We start from the raw sequence: 17,082 nt of genomic DNA on the forward strand, positions 1-17,082 counted from the left end.
AATCTTTCTTCTCGAAGATTATTAATCTACAGCCGCAAGTAACAATTAACGTACAGAGTATTAGAAAATACGAATTTAACGAAATAACAGATGACGAATCTTTATTAAATCTTGTTAGGATTTTATATAAATTATCAACATCGTATTTTACTTCTATATGTATCCTTTCGTGTTACACTCCGGTTTACAAACTGCTCTAATCGAGTTCCGTTCTATTTTTGATACCATCCATCACTCCTTATCGTATCGAACGGTTAAGACACTAGGCTATTTAGAAGTGAAACATCAAGAAGCAGATGGGCCAGAACATGGAGTTGTTAATGGCTACTCTCGACGTTCCCGAAAAAGTCGTGAAGATCACCTAATTCGAGCCTCTCCTACGAAGATTCTCCGAAACAACCGCGCATCTGGTAGCAGCTGCTGATTTTTAAGCCATCGCTTTATGTCTCACTATCGAATCTTTCTGTTCGTTTAATTTGTTCTCACATTCTTCTAATTGCAATTATCAGGAAAAAAATAACGTTGATCGACTCGCATCGGCGAAAAAAAGCATTGATTTTTTAAAAAATGCAAAAAAATATTTCTGAACGTAACAACGCACCACTTCGTCAATGAAATTTGGCAGCAAAAAGAATGATGCTCGTAAAACGTTATATTTGATGTAGTTCGTAATTAGCGAAAACTAATTTCAAATTACGATGCTAAGCGTATATTAGGAAAAAATTGTTTGGTTAAAAATAAACCCAAACTTTCACTTTCTTTTTTTTTCTACACTTTGTAATTTGTCTATGTTGTATGAACACATAATATTATAAATACATGATCACCGATAACCTTTACGCACTATGCTTAATGAGTAAAGGGCAGTCATTTGATTCTACTAAAATTTTATGTCATAATATTGCCAAGCACGGCTGATTGGTTGGCTTTTATTAGTTACTTTTTTACGCATCCTGAGCATCTACGTAGAAAACAGATTCTAGCTGGCTCTGTTTCAAATTATTTTAAAATTTTGTTTAAAATAATCGATACTTTGAAAATATCTAATATAAGCATTTTGTGAAATTTAGAATGCGCAAACGTTGGATTTGTCTTATCATAATCGATCGTTTCATATTTGTCATTACTTGTTTGCCAAGTATTTGTGTTTAAATTCAATTATTACAATTTTAAAAATCTTATAAATATATGAAGCAAATTTAATGTATATTTAATATATATTATAAATTTTATATTTATATATCTTATATACATATACGTATATTTTATATAAAATGATACATTGTATACATATATATATATATATAATATATAAAACAAAATAACAACTTACGAGTAATGGTATTTTGTTTGAAAATAATAATATATACATAGAATCATACACTCATATATCTATATTTTTTAAATTTTTATCGACCGTGGTTCTGTATTTAATTTAATTAGTATATATACTAAAACTAAACGGTATCTTTGTCACAATTATTATTTTTAAAAACTAAGACAAATATGAAAAAGTATAATCTTTTTTCTCGTAAATAAATAATTATAATGGGCTATTTCGAATAAAAGAGGTTTGTCAAGCAATAACGAAAAATATGAAAATTTATCGTAAAGAAAGGAAGAGTTTCTGGTTATAAGCTATTAACGAAGAACTTTTAACTCCTGAGGAAATTTTCAACATTGTTTCGTGTTAAACAAATTAATTTCCAATAAATTCATTGTAATCTGCAATAAATTTCAAATAACCTTACACCGCAGCGTTAATCTACTCAAGTATATAGAAGTATAATTACGTTGTAGACGAGAGAGAAAATTTACTTCCATTTACAAATAAATTCCATTGCAAAGTAGAAAAGTGCATTTCTTGCTATTGAATTCCCTCTAATATAATAATTTATTCTCTTGATGTTAGAAATGTAGTTTTAGAAATTTCTTTAGAAAACATTAATATTTTCTACGATTCGTCACTATTTTCTCTTATCTCCACTTTCCTGTGTTACTAGACACAAATGCACGTATCTGTTTACAATAGGTCGCGAACAACCAATTTAAGTGTGAATTCAAGCCGATATATTATGCAAATTCAACATCGTCGGGGTCGACCTCGCTTTCAACCAATTCTGCCTTCGAAAAATTCGATAGTACGGCTCAAACGTACAAAAGCAAGAACGTTCGAATCTCTTGTTGTAAACCCTGCGAAGTATTGATTCGGAGGTTCCAATCTTTTCGACAATCTAGTTTGGCTGTGAAAAATGGAAAAGTTACAGAATCGCTTAAAGGTAACTGGGTTATGTTACTTTGAACAGGATACATATATTTTACGTGGTTCAAGTATAATATTATCAATAAGAGAATTTGCAATAATTTCATCCTTTAACAAATATATTTATAAACATATATTTATCCCGTACCCTTAAATATAGCTACATATATAGTAGAATATTGTAGAATGATAAAATTGGGTTTTGAAAATGTACAATATATAGTGACGATATTGGTATCTGTAATTGCCAAGAGCTACTTGAATATCTAAGAAAGCGTTAATCTTTAAGACGTTTAATTTCTATGCTACATATAAGTAAGTTAAAAAAGATTTTTGTTAACTAACAAAAAGGTTATTACGACTACTTTAGCAGTGACACAACTAATGGACATACATATCAATGTATGGTTGCTAACTGTTTTATTAACCCCAAGTTAGTGTTACAAGAACTGACTTTCTTTTATTTTTATAAATTTTTAATGAGAAAGATTTCGGAGATAACAGACTCCTTAGCTGATTTCACAATTTCATTCTTCTTTTATATCCTTCAAGATTTTTTTAATTCTTGGGAAATTAATACACAGAAATGGATGACTCAGTAATCGTAAAATTCGACTGGTAATGTAATTTAAATGTATTATCTACTAATTCCATGACAAAGATAGTACGTGGTATTGATTTATTATTGCACAAGTTATTAATTTATTATTATATGTTGTATACTTTGGTAAAATTCAGATGTTGTTACTGCAAATCGATCGAAATAATTGGATACGAGCGGTGGAATTTAAGTGGTATTCTTTAATTTAAATTAAACAATGAAATGAAATATCAAAGGCTTCGTAAATTTACTCGGGCAGAGAATTTAACTGTTTGGAATGCAAAAATCTCGTATTGCACTCGGCGACCGTAATATGGAAACTACCGTTAAAATTGTATTTAAGCGAGAAAGGAAATCAGAACTCGATGCGAGACGAATAATGTAATTTTCGCGTTGTAGTTGAAATTCTGGGGAAGAAAGGCATATTTATTTCACAAAGCTGTAATGCGCTCGACGATGCTAAACTCGATTAGGAGAAACGAAGCGCTGGTGTTCGTTCCAGTCTCGGTTTCACAGTTTTAGCAGAGAATTGTTCCATTTTGATTAATAAATTAAAATACCAAACCAGACTGGCTTTATAACTTTAAACAAAACAACCTAAACACACTATACTTCTTTCTCGATTTTTGAATTGCAACAAATATTTTATCGTTCTGATATTATTCTACAGGAACAAATTGAAAGGATCGCGACAATAGGAAAATAGTATCGTATATTAAATATCTTATCTTGTAAATAAAATATGATCATTCGCTTAATTATATATATATCTCATCTGGTGAAGAAAGATAATAAAGATCAAGATCTTTCATTTGGTGTAAAAGGAGCAAGCTTCGAGCGATAATTGAGACTTGGTAGCAAAAGAATAATTATAAAACCGTTTTGAGATATAGATTACAAATTGTAAATTATTAAATTATAAATCGATTATATAATTGCACAAAGCGACATGTGGTTTCGTAATAAGTAAATTGGAAGGTACAGATAACTTGAGATAGTATAATTTAGGCAACATGGGATGTAATTTGTTGCGACAATTATATAATGCATTTTAAAGGTGACTTTATTCTTAAAATTTTTTATTTCATTACTAAATTTCGTTCGCGACTTAGTGCGTGTAGAGCTGGAGAAAACTGATATTTTTTCCTGTTTTTATTTGATATTATAATACTTCTATATAAACTACAAATTTTAGTTCTATTACTGGTAAGAACTGATATTGATTTTTTAAATTTCTTTTTTAAACTTAAAAATAAACCGATTATGTATAATTATCGGTAAGAAAAATATTCTTCTCTTAGGTTGGGCCTAATTGAGGCAGACGTTATTGTGTGATTAAGCCGTTGATGGAATCAACCACGAATAATTTTTTATTCCTCGCTTGTCACCATACATTCTCAATGAATAACCGAGTTAAGCTAGCTCTCGTTTTTATTTTCTACCATAGGATGAGCCTAAAAAATGTTGTTTCTACGACGTCGTTTTCTTCGACGAATAATAGAAGCAAACAACAACGTTTTCTCTTCGAAATTCATTATGTTCTTAGGCTTGTAGTGTGGTTGTTTGTCGTCGGTACGGTCTTCAAGCGACCAATAAAAAATGGTTCGTGAGTGGTTGATTCCACCGACAGCCCAACCACACAATAACTACAAACAACCACCGTTTTGTGGTTGTGACGTGTTCTAAAGTGGTTCGCCTGAGTTAGACCTTAGACCTATACCCACATACCACTCGACTATCAGTCGAGTGAGGTGCAATCGTGCGGTGGAAACCAGGCTGCGTTAATTCAACTTGAGTCGCATTCGTGCTCACGATTCGGTTTTCTGAGTAATAAAATAATGTCTACCTGAAGGAAATGTACTTTCGCTTCTAATTGTGCGGTAAGAGAATTATGGAAATCCGTTGAATAGTTTCTGAGATTATCTCCAACATACATACAGACTTTTTCTCTTTATATAATAATATTAATGATATCATATATAATATATTAATATTTCTAAATACACACACACAAAATACAATTACAATCATTTTGATTACTAGATCAACTTAAAATTGACTTGCAAGAACAATTTAACTGCTAACACACATTTATCATTTTCTTCCAAATTGTTTTTTCATCTCGTTCAATTTTAACTTCGCCTGCTTTATCATTGTTATAAAATGTATACATTACCCAAACGTCTGTAATAATTATCGGGCATTATAGGATAACATCAGCAGTTGCAACGTAAGCGCAAGCATCATAATACTAACAGAACTTTCACGGTCGAAAGTGTTAACTGCAGTACTCTTAACTGTTCGAATGCTCCAAATTGCTCGAGCAGATGTGCGTTCCGATTTGAAGTGTCCGCGCCCAAAGGCCAAGATATTTCCGGCAATATGCTCTAACATACGGTGCCTTCGATGTAACTCTAACCTTGCTTTGTGACACTTTAGATGACTGTCCTCGAAATCGACCGAGTGGGAGCGGTACCCTTCCATTGATGGAAGAGTCGATCAACTGACTTAAACATTTTTTTTAAAGAGAACTTTAATATTCAATATTATTGTTGTAGAACAGTAAGTGAAAAAATTGTACAGTATCACATCCGATTGTCGTATGAAGTAAAATAAAATAACATAAATAAATCGGTTAAACTCACGAAACTTATACATTCGCGTAAGTCTATCTACGATCAAATCATCGTGAAGTAAATACATTCTTTGAAGCTCCTATAATATCACATGGATTGAAAGCTACATACTGTATCTATATCTATGATTTATAAGTATTATTTTATACGTTTATTACTGTACAATTTTGTCTTATTACTACATCATTGCTGTTCAGCAATCTGTTTATCTCTTTAAAATCAAGTTTTCCATTTGTAACACGTATAATTGCCAAATAACCCTTTTTTTTTGTTTTTTAGAGATTTAAAGTTTATTGAGTCCAAGAATACAGTTTTAGGTACATATTCACAGTAAACGGTGATTTTTTTGTAATGGTATGTTAGGCAAAGATACCGATACGCGGCGGTACGACGTAGCCATGCTGTATTATGTGTCAGCGCTTTACATTTTTCGTTGTATGATACAATTTTTGGGGTTAAGCCGCTGGGGAGTGGAGCTTTTTTATGTATATTTTTTTTATTTTTTTTCTGTCCTGAAAACTTGGTCGCAAAACAGGACGTTTCGGTAGTTTGCTGGACGCTTCGGTAGTTTGCCAAATAACCCTCTTTAGCATCATGTGATTTGAAAATCACCTACGTACGTTACATGTCTATGTACGTTTATACTTTGTTATACCGCTTCGTCGCTATATTATTGCTATTAAGCATTTTGTTTATAACGATTATTAGTTTCCGTTAATCATAAACGGAAACAACAGAAATAATGCTAATAAACCTAACAAAATAGACGTAATAAATAAAAGTCACATTAAACTCACGTATTCACACCTACTTTCTAAGACCGAATGTCCCATTTGCAACGTGTATAATTGCCAAATAGATCTCTATAATCTACAGCATGACATGATTTAAAAATTACATGCTTATATGCATCTATTATACCTTTTAAGTATTAGTTTGTACGTTTATTACCTACTCTACACTATTTCCTTTTATTACTATATCGTTACATCGCAATTACGCAATGTATATGTAAGAGTTACTAGTTTCTATTCCTCGCCTCAGAATGAAAATGTAATCAACCGTAATAGTAGCTGCCTAGAAGCGCGGAAAAATTCGATTACAGAGTTTAAATTGCTCAAAGTAGATGTACTGATTATATACTTCGCTGTGTACCTGTTCTACTTTCCAAATTAATAAAACTTCCAATGAAAATTTCAGAGTTCATAAGCAATTATTAAGAGTATTCTCTATCTTAAGAGATTTAATGTTTTATATACTTATAGCTTGAGTTCCTCTAACTCGTAATGCTTTTAAGTGAAAATTTTCAACCTTTATTCATTTTAATAGAGCTACACTACCGTATTAAATAAAGATAGATTAACATACTTTATTAAAAATTGTTTACATACGCGTATTAAAAAATATTCTATAGGAAAATTCAAATTCTCATACAACCATGTTAATGGATAAAAACATTGCAAGGATCACGGGAAATACGCGGGATAAGTTCATTTTTATGGACTCTTCTGATTTTAATATCACTCCATAATTCAAAAGAAAAATGGCATATTGAATCCAAGAAAGGAGAAATTTTTAAATAGATACAGGCTCACGAAATTTTTCAAAAGATCAGCGTATTTCTCATATTACGGCAAACAATATTTCTGAAATATAATAAAATAAACAAAAATAAGCAGTGTCTTGTTTGTTTTGTAATTATCACTCTATTTTAATTACTTGAAAATCTCAAATAAGAAAGAAACCTATATCATCTTCTTTATTATCATCTAGTCTTTATTTGTTTTAATCCTAACACTCATTAAAATGAAAAAGATAGAAAAAGGTCTATAATTAATTGGTTCTTGAAATTAATCAAATAAAATATACGACGTATAATACGATTTCGTGTGACACCTCGATGCAAAGGAAATCGTAACTGTTATGGGCCAAATAAATGACGCGATCTTATCGTTAGCAGCGGCTGTTCGTCACCTCGTGGCGAGCAAAAGACATGGGGGAAAAATAACAACGACGAGTCGCTGGATTTCTGCAACTCATCCAGTTGATCATCCATTCGATCGCGATTGACCGAGTCGTATTCTGCGAGAATCGTGGATCGAGGATCTCTCGCGGCGCATCTTGCCGGTATTTCGTAACACCATCGCAAGAGATAAAGAAAGAGCTGTCCTTTCAATCGCAGAGAAAGGAAGACTGTGTGACGTGACAGTAATTTAAATAACCTAACTCTAAAGAAGCACCGTATCGACGTATCCCGTGATTGCTTCTTATTTTTCTGTCACTTTGATTACGATATAAAACGACCGGGTCAAATAAGACCCTGGCAATTCTATCTTATTATTTTACGTTCTATTGCCTGCATTCTGTTTGTATTTCGTTGCGATTACATTGTATTCGTCTGTAATGCGTCGTTATTAAGAAAAATCGGAACATATTTCTTTGAGATTTGATCGTCTGTTTACTAACAGATGCAATTTATATTTAAATTAAATTAAAACAAATATATGATTGCGGTTATTAAACCGCGGATATCTAAGTAAATCCAAATTTTTGCAAATATAAATAAAAAGAAGACCTAAACAGAGATTTGTTTTATTCGCTAAATATTATAATGATTACTATACTCTGGACATTTGACGTATTTCTGTATTATTAGGCGCATTCTGCGAATTTTTATACAAAAATTTTTCGACTCGATTTTTCACAAATGCATAAACATCTATAGTATAATGACGATTTAAAACTTCTAATTAAGAAATGTACCTAACGTATTGAAATAAATCTTTTATTACAGATTTTGTTTCATTTTTACAAGATAATTGTTGCCTTTCCTCTTTTTTTTTTTTTGCAACGTTAGTGTTAATTTTTAAGCAAAATCCATTATGTTCCTGCTCAATTATAATTTGCTATCTTTCGTTCCTTTTCTCGATTCATCAAAATCACTTTTACTGTGACGATCATTTCTAGAAAGAAAATGAACCAGAATTACTACACTCAATGCTAAGCTCTTTTTATAAGAGCTTACACAATCGCGAGAAAAAGCTCGTAAAACTGTCCATTCGACCAATCGATGAAACATTAAGTCCTATCTGAAGTATAAATTTACATGTTATTAAATCCGTTCGATTCACGCCACTCATCAGCTTTCATAATAAATCCATCACCTTGATCAACGATATTTGGATCATGGGCGAATCTGGATTATCTTCAACGCATCCCTGAGCAAGATGAAAGGACGATTCGTTCCTGTCGAAACGCTATGAAAAGCGTTCGAAAATTCCACGTGCAACCAGCATGAAATCGCGAAATCTCGTTCAATAAGGAAACGTACACAGTTGTTGCCGAGATTTTTACGCAGGATTTAGAGATTCAATAACAACGCGTGCACGTAGCCGACGATTGAACGTTGCGAAAGAAGGTCGAACGAGCGAGAAAGCGGACAGCCAGGCCGGTCTGCCTCGACAAGGCAAATCGGCGAGCTTCTAAAACGAACTGCAATCATTCTGCGACTGGCATTTATCGTCGTATCTGTCGATAATCGCGCATTCCGCCTCGTCGAGTGCCATAAAGGAGCAGTGGCATAGCTCGAGTCGCGGGGTGTCCTACCATAGCTGGCTCTTGCCACTCGAAATCGGCACAGACTAAGAAAAAACTACGGGAAAAGTAAATGTCCCGGTAGTTATTTCACCGTGATAGGAATAGCTTTCCGTTTTTTTTTTTTTTTTTTTTTTGTAACGTTTAAAGTGTTTCGGATAGCTCGAGCTTTTCCCCTTCTCGCTCATCTTACTCCTTTGAAACAAGTTTTCATGTATAAATTGCTTTGAAACGAAACGGTATTGTCACTGATTATTCCAGTCTTTTTAGTGTGCACTGAACACAGACTGAGACCAAGCCTATATTATTATGTCATTTCACAAATTCTGTCGCCTTTCCTTTATTAATTTTTAATGAGGTATTGATCGAAGTCTGTTGAAACCATGTTGTTTTGCCATTGTATGCTCTTTCTTAACTAGTATTTATTTTTTGGCAGATGTAAATAGGTAAAATTGGTAGACGAAAGAATGACAACCGAAAGTCGAAATCGAAATTATTTGCAACAACACTGTATCCTTTATCAATTTTGTAAAAGGATGAAGCAGCGGTGGAAATCGAAAATGTTGATTCAATTTATCCGCAAATGTATAAGAACACACTGAAGATGGTTTCGAAGTTTCAGAAAGGAAATTTTTAGTACAATATTTTGAGCAAATTCTGAATTACGAAGATTTTATAAGTTAGAGATCAAAAGTTAGATTTTAAATGGAAAAGGATAAGGGAAAATTCATCGGTAACTGAACTGGATTCTTTCTTCTAATCTCATGTTAAACTTTGATTAAAACTTATTAAGTAATCTAACGTAAAAAACAAATAATACGAATATCGCAAATCCGAGTAAATTTCAGTATCTAAATTTCTTTCGATAGATTTGAAATATTACTTGATGCAGTAACGTTTCAATGATTATGCGTACATACTTGCAGTGAATTGTTAGATTTATAACTGGTTTAGAAATTCAGAGTGATCTGTGGGTTTCGAAAATGCTAGTAATTCAATGCTATGTCAATTGGTCAAAGTTTGAACCTAGTTGCGAGTAAATCCCACCATTAGTAATGAGCAAACATAGCAAGCATTAAATATTGCAAATAAATTTGAATAGGATTGAAAAATTTCGAATCTTATATATAGATATCTACCTTAAAAAAAAGTGGACATTTTTAAACAGACTCGAGAGAACTTTCTTAACGATTTGTAAGTACTTTGAGAAATGTAAAAAATAAACAGATAAGTACTTTTACTAAGCTTCTTATAAGCACTTCATCCATTTTATTTTATACAAATATGTGAATAGTACAGACTACGGTACTCTTGTGACAGTTTACTGATAACAACATTGAATTCGAACGAAATCAAATTGTAAGTGCATAACACTTACGATATGTAGTTTCTTGTCTTCCAGAGCACTAGTTTCATGAAATTAGATTTTTTCAAATATCATAGTAAAATGCTCTTTCCATTTGCCAAAATAGATTCGTATAATTCGAGTACTTTCTAATAATATGAACTTGTAAGTTCATATTGAAATTGACCTCATCCCTAGTAACGAATTATTTCACATTGGCAATTGGTCGTTATGACAGGAAAACGAAAGGAAAATTACTTTGCTTATTCTGTTATTTAAAAATAGCAAAGAGAAGAGTATTTATTCCTGATAGTATAATTAGCGCATATTTTACGTAAACGAGTTTAAGATAATAAATACTTAATTGTGTGGCAGCAGACCAGTATGATAGCGACCTTAAGCTGTGTTATTTAAATTATGAAGGACATGGTATCGCTGGTTAACTTTAATTGCTGCAACGTGGTTACGAAAGGATCGAACCTAATTTGTAAATGGTATAAAAAACGTTCGATGTTTGCAACACGAATGCAGCCCGTAGATATACTGTTAAAATGACCATTTAGCGATGTTGATATCTTTTTATAGATATTAATTACGAATTAAACGACTAGTCAATCATCACAAGCTTATCAGAGATAATGTAATTGCAGCTTTCATAAATTATCTTCGTATTTTTCGAATAGTACAAGTTTTACCTACTTGATACTTTGAATGGTTTCATAGTTAATTTTCATGTTGTTTTTAGAAAAAGCATTCAGTTATTATATACTAAACTTCGAATCCCTTCTATTTATATAAATAGAAAGATAGCACGCTTTACATTTTACTCCATTGTAATATGTAATTTTAATATCTTATTTAATTCTCAACTATTTAGTATCACCGGGTCATAAATAATTACAATAGTCAACATTAGAATATTTAATTCTTTTCGTAACTATTCTTTGTGAATAAAATACGCGTATAAAAAGTAGCCGATTTTAATCTAGAAATGCGAATTATTAGTAAATTATCTGCTGTACGAAAAAAAAATTCACACAGAAGTTGAATGGTTTTAAGAGTGACATAATTTGGCGTAATTAGTTTTTCTGTAGCTAAACGCTTGTCTAGCTGAACGAGATCATATGAAGGTGACATATATAAGTTCTTAAATCGAATCATATAATTTTTAATGTACTAGTCGGTCGGTCTTGACATTTTCTATAAAAATTATTAACCTATTCATGTCGAAGAAGTATTTAGCTTAGCAGGTACTTTAATCTTTTTGAAATTAATGATTATTTATGTAACAATATTTAGAATACCTCTAAAACTTTCTGTCACTCTGCTTATTAGCACGAATCAACAAATATTTAAAACATAAATCGAAACAAAATAAAAAGCATTATACGAGTAGAAAACAAGGAATCTCTAACGTACTGTACTCTTTCTTGTTCAAGGATATAAATGTTTGATTTTTAAAAAAGAATTTTTCAAAAGGTGGTCCCTGAGAAATGATATTTTCATTCTTCTAGTAATAACAATTTCTCAAATATCCTTAATATGCAACGATAAAAACTAGAAGATACGAAGAACGTGGATCAAACTTCTAGAAGGTACATCTAATGCTAAAAATTTTCTATTGTTTACGGAAGCAAAACGACACACGTATTTCAGCTTTACTATGTAACTTTAGAACCTATCATCACATTTGAGAGAATTGGTACAAAATTATGCGAACAAGTATCGATATCGAAGCTACGTTTCGTGAAAGCAAGCGGTAATGGCCACAAACTGTCGGAAGCGATTATTTGCCTTTAAAAAAGCATAGTCGCCCTTGATATTGCATTAACTAAATCTTCCAGTTTACAATGTCAGATAAACACAGACTCGAGCCTAGAACAAGATCGAGCGCAAAAGAAAAACTATAACGCGTATCCTCTGTCGTAACACGGATAATGTGTACGCTTTCTCGGGGTAAAAATGTACTCGATAATGAAAAATACTTGCTTCTCGATTCTTGTAAACGCGAAGCTTCCTATATTTAACTAAAAAAGAAGAGGAGAAGGGGCAAAAGAAAAGAGAAAGAGAGGAAGAAACGTGAAACGAAAGCAAAGAACAAAAAGACGAAAAAATCAGGGAGAACGCGATGATGACTTAATTTCTGGAATTATCCCGATCATAACGGACGAATGATACGCATCGACGCATAATGCTTGCATCCTGTCGATGTAGGAGAGGGCTGTCGGCAATTAGTTTGGAATTACGGTGTACCACTTATGCGAGACGGATGAGCGGCAATGAGCGCGTTTTCGATGTACCTCGTTCAACTCATTGCCAGCGACATCGATCAAAACGAACAGCAAGTAATAACAGTCGTTAGATGGATACTAAAACTAATCAAAGCGCGACATGGGATACAGTTACACTACCTATCCAATCGATTTAGCACAGATCGATCGGCCCAGATCACCGTCGCTACAACCGACTCGGTCGTTCATATGCTTTGTGTACACACTGACTATCGAGAATTTCTGCTTTCAGCATCTGGGAGGAGACTAGTAGCGGTCCATTCGGAAGAATTTCATATTCAGCACCGTTCTGCTACTGCTGTTACTGCATGATACTCAGCTCGTATCGCTGGCAACGGAATATAGAGGTAGCGGATAAAGCACAATCGCCGACCTAAATAGCTATGATTTTTGTAAATTTGACAGTTGCTTCGTGCTCGGGAACTTGGAGTCGGCTGATTACGCCGATGAATTTCTTCGTAACATACAGCAACCATACGAACCACACGGACGTAAAGAGAGAGTTACATAAAGGTTTCATATCTGTTGTTTACTCTCCAGCTAATACTCGGTACTTTCACTGCATGCAGGAAATGCTTCATTGAAGTACAAGTACTGTAAATCTGGTCGTCGATTTGAAAAAAGTGACATTTACTTTTTATTGTTAATCTCAATTCATTTCTTGAATAGAAGGATGTATCGAAATGATGTTAATATATGTAGCTGGGCATAAAAATGTATTGTCTGAAATTATAAATCGTTACTTTTGTAAGGAAATCTATTTTCTTTGTGTAGCAGATGAAGAGGAAAATCTTTCGACATAGGAATACAATACGATCGGTAATTTTCGGTAGCTTTATTCTTGTCCTTTATATATGATAATCCATTAAAATAAAGACGCCCTAACGTTTCCCTATTAGGCTGATTTTAGAAAGAAACTTCATTAATAGCGCATATGTAAGTAATTAATTTTTCGAACAAACCTGTACCTTTTCAAATTCATAAATAAATCATACGAAGATGTATTTCTTTCTAAATCAAGATATTGTGACTTAAACTTTCCATTTTTCCCAAAAGTAATATAAACTTATTCTAATACTGATGCAAGATCATTTCGTTGTATTTATAATTGATACAGGATTCGTTAATATAACATTAATAGTTAATTTTATAATAAACAGAAAAAATTAAAACTCCAAATATTTTTTGAAAACGAGGAACCCATTTACAATTTGCAGAGAATGTAACTTACCAATTTTTAATTTGTTGTAGAATTCGTTAAAAAAATGGATTTAACAAATTATAATACATAAAATATTTAGCAACAGCACTAAATATATGCATTAAAATTATTAGTAGCAGATTTTAATCAAATATATTGCTTTAAGGATACAATTATGTGAAACCATAGGTATTAAAAAGAAGATAGATTATAGTAATTATACTTTTTAAATGACTAGTTATTTACTACTTAGTTAGCTCTCCTTAATTCCGACTACTATGCTATTATTATACCTTTACACATTTCCACTTGAAATATATTATTTGTCACTGTAATTTCACGTAAAAGTAGATTCTCATTCCAATTTAATGCTCGTTAATTTTATAAGTGATATACTGAAGACGACAGTATTACATGATCGTTTAAAGATAAACCCTATTCAAGCCTATTTATTTAATTACGAAATAAGATGTTAGAAGAAGTAAATCACATTTCATTTAGAAAAAATGTCTTTATGTGATATTACCTCCATATTGTCTATCTTCTCATTTATTAAACTAGACAAGAAATGTAAATATAGAGACTACAAATTATTTTAATTAGTATACTTCTCAAATAGAAATCTAAAAGACTTTGTAAATGAGAATTAAACTTCATTCACGTGAAAAGTTGCACTTGAGAAAAACTCAAAATAAGATTTTTGCTATTTTTTTTCCGAATTCATCAACCATAATATAATGTATGTTTCGTACAATCTTACAATTATTTCACTAATTACACATTAGAAAGCGGAAAATTCTTGTATAAATAAGATATTCGTCTGAAACAATAGCAATCTAGTAACGAGTTAATTCATCTTAACAGCTAAAATAATCTAATTGTCTCCTTTTATATCTTACAGTGGTTTTGTTTCTAATTATGAGTTACTTTATATATTGAAATAACAAGAAAAATTGATACACTTTGTTTCGAAGAAGATAATTCGTTAATTCGAACATGATTCGGAATTCCAAGTAGCTTGGTCGTTATGGTCCTTCCTATCGATAATCACGCATTCCTTTTCGTCGGCTACCGTAAAAGATCGGCGTGCTTGAGTGTCACGGTATGTATTTCGTGCACATTATCGTCTTACGTGGTTGTAAATTGAATTATACTACACTAAATACTGAATCTTATCTCTAGTGCATTCTCACCTCAGTTTTAACGAGTTTTACTCTGCGTTTCCGATACACACTCACGCGTGAAATTTGAAATTCTCTCGTTTCTTACGTTGTATTTCTCCTTACTTAGATTTACAAGTATATTGTAAACTTATAATGTAAGTCATTTAAAGAATTTTATTACACCTTGTTCGACTAATATTATAATCAATCGTAAATTGTTCTCGTATGTTTTCTATGACTATAATTATGTAATGTATCTCGTCTTCAAAATTTTTACGTTTTTATAATAAACGCAAAAGTACTTTTATAAAAATTATATTTATTATGTAATGCTGGGTAACATTACTAGGTATCACAATCGTAATTTCGATATTATCAATCTTTATATTCGGTAGTGCTTGACTTTAATCAGTACTACTTTCAAAATATGTTAAACGGCAATAAATAAATCCTTTGAACTCAATTTATTAGAAATTTCTTAGAAAACTTTCCACAAGACATCATTTCTCGTTTTCTAAACAGGGCAACCATAAAGATAAGTTTTTCCTAAAACAAGCATTATGTAAGAATCTTGAATGCGATAATAAAATATAGTCTTCCCATTAAACGTATTTGTTCGAAACAAAATACTTAGAATTCTAATTGTATTAAATGTTTAAAACATGTTTAAAACTAATATTTATAGTACCCTACAAATCCAATGAATCAATTTTATCAAAATAATAGGCGAACTTCTGTTTGAATAATCTAATACAAATAACTGAAATGATATTTTCTTTCTTGTTGTAGCATGCAGAGTTAAAGCTTGTTACGTGCTACGTATTTTGTCAATCTATCGTAAAACGTGTCCATACCGTGTGACTGGCAAAACTAGCAAGCTGTTCTTCAACGAAGCAGCTCGCATTTGGAAGTTGGAAATAGTTCTAGCTTCGTTCGAGATAGTAGAAGAAAGAAGGGTAGCACATAGGAGACACGAGGAAACTATGGAACGACGTTCGTTCTCATAGGAATCAGGTTTCTACGGGAACTGCACGTGCGGTCGCTTGGTGAAATAAAAGGACGGGTCCAATTAAACGAGTTAATTTAATAAGCGCTCGTGACGAAGCGTACGAGAGAATAGGCGCGGTTAGGCCGCTAGGACAACGAACAAAAAGACCATTTACGCACGCCAGGTTGAACTTCCTAATAGATTTCTTATTTTCGAACACGTCGTGGCGACAATTGCAGTAACACTAAACGCCGCTTCTCATTTTACAGATCATTTCATGAATTTATGCCATGATTGGTTCATATACTTCACGATATGTTTTATTATCTTTACCTTCACGTAATGCAAAACAACCAGTATTAAAGGTAATCGGAAATGAGAAGAAGATTTAATGCGACAACCGCAGAAGAAATCGATAACGGATCAAAAAAGAAAAAGATCTCTTACAATAATGAACAAAACTCAACCTATATCCCTGTCAAGTTCTTTCTATTTGATGGAAATTTCAAGTCAAGCATTTTTAATATTAAACATTTAATTTCGGAGAATACTTTAAAATTATTTGTTTTTGCTTCTGAAAATGTTCCAAGTTTGATTGCATGTCGTTTGTTGATTTCTTTACAATTATAATTATCAATAATATCACTTGAAAAGTCGTCCATTTTATCTACAACTGTTTCTCATATTTTTAGTAATGTGATATTAGTTTGGTGCATTTTGGTGATGCATTAAGAGGAGCAGGATTATATTTCTTCGTAGTGAGGTGATATGTCGTGATAGGGTCGGAAGGAAAACTCAGATTTATTCAACGATAAATGTTTATTCACGCTAATGTCAATGAGTACACTTGACGCAGGACTCGCGATTATATTCGGTTCGCGGATGCGCGGTTACAAGTTAGAGCTCGGATAGCTATGATTCGAGATGCGCTACGAGTGTGGACAATGGTTGCACGAGGTGTCGAGAGCTTAGGTCGTTGTATATTGACTCGCTGTAATAG

At 32.2% G+C, this 17,082-nt stretch overlaps 1 protein-coding gene across 5 annotated transcripts in view; it reads right to left on the reverse strand.

The window, feature by feature from the left end:
• LOC117239736 (rap1 GTPase-activating protein 1) overlaps positions 1 to 17,082 on the reverse strand; it is a 250,913-nt gene that overhangs the window by 93,137 nt on the left and 140,694 nt on the right. The window lies entirely within an intron of this gene.

The sequence above is a fragment of the Bombus vosnesenskii genome, unplaced genomic scaffold (assembly GCF_011952255.1).
Source record: "Bombus vosnesenskii isolate JDL3184/JDL3185 unplaced genomic scaffold, Bvos_JDL3184-5_v1.1 scf7180000014105, whole genome shotgun sequence".
NCBI classification, from domain to species: Eukaryota; Metazoa; Arthropoda; class Insecta; order Hymenoptera; family Apidae; genus Bombus; species Bombus vosnesenskii.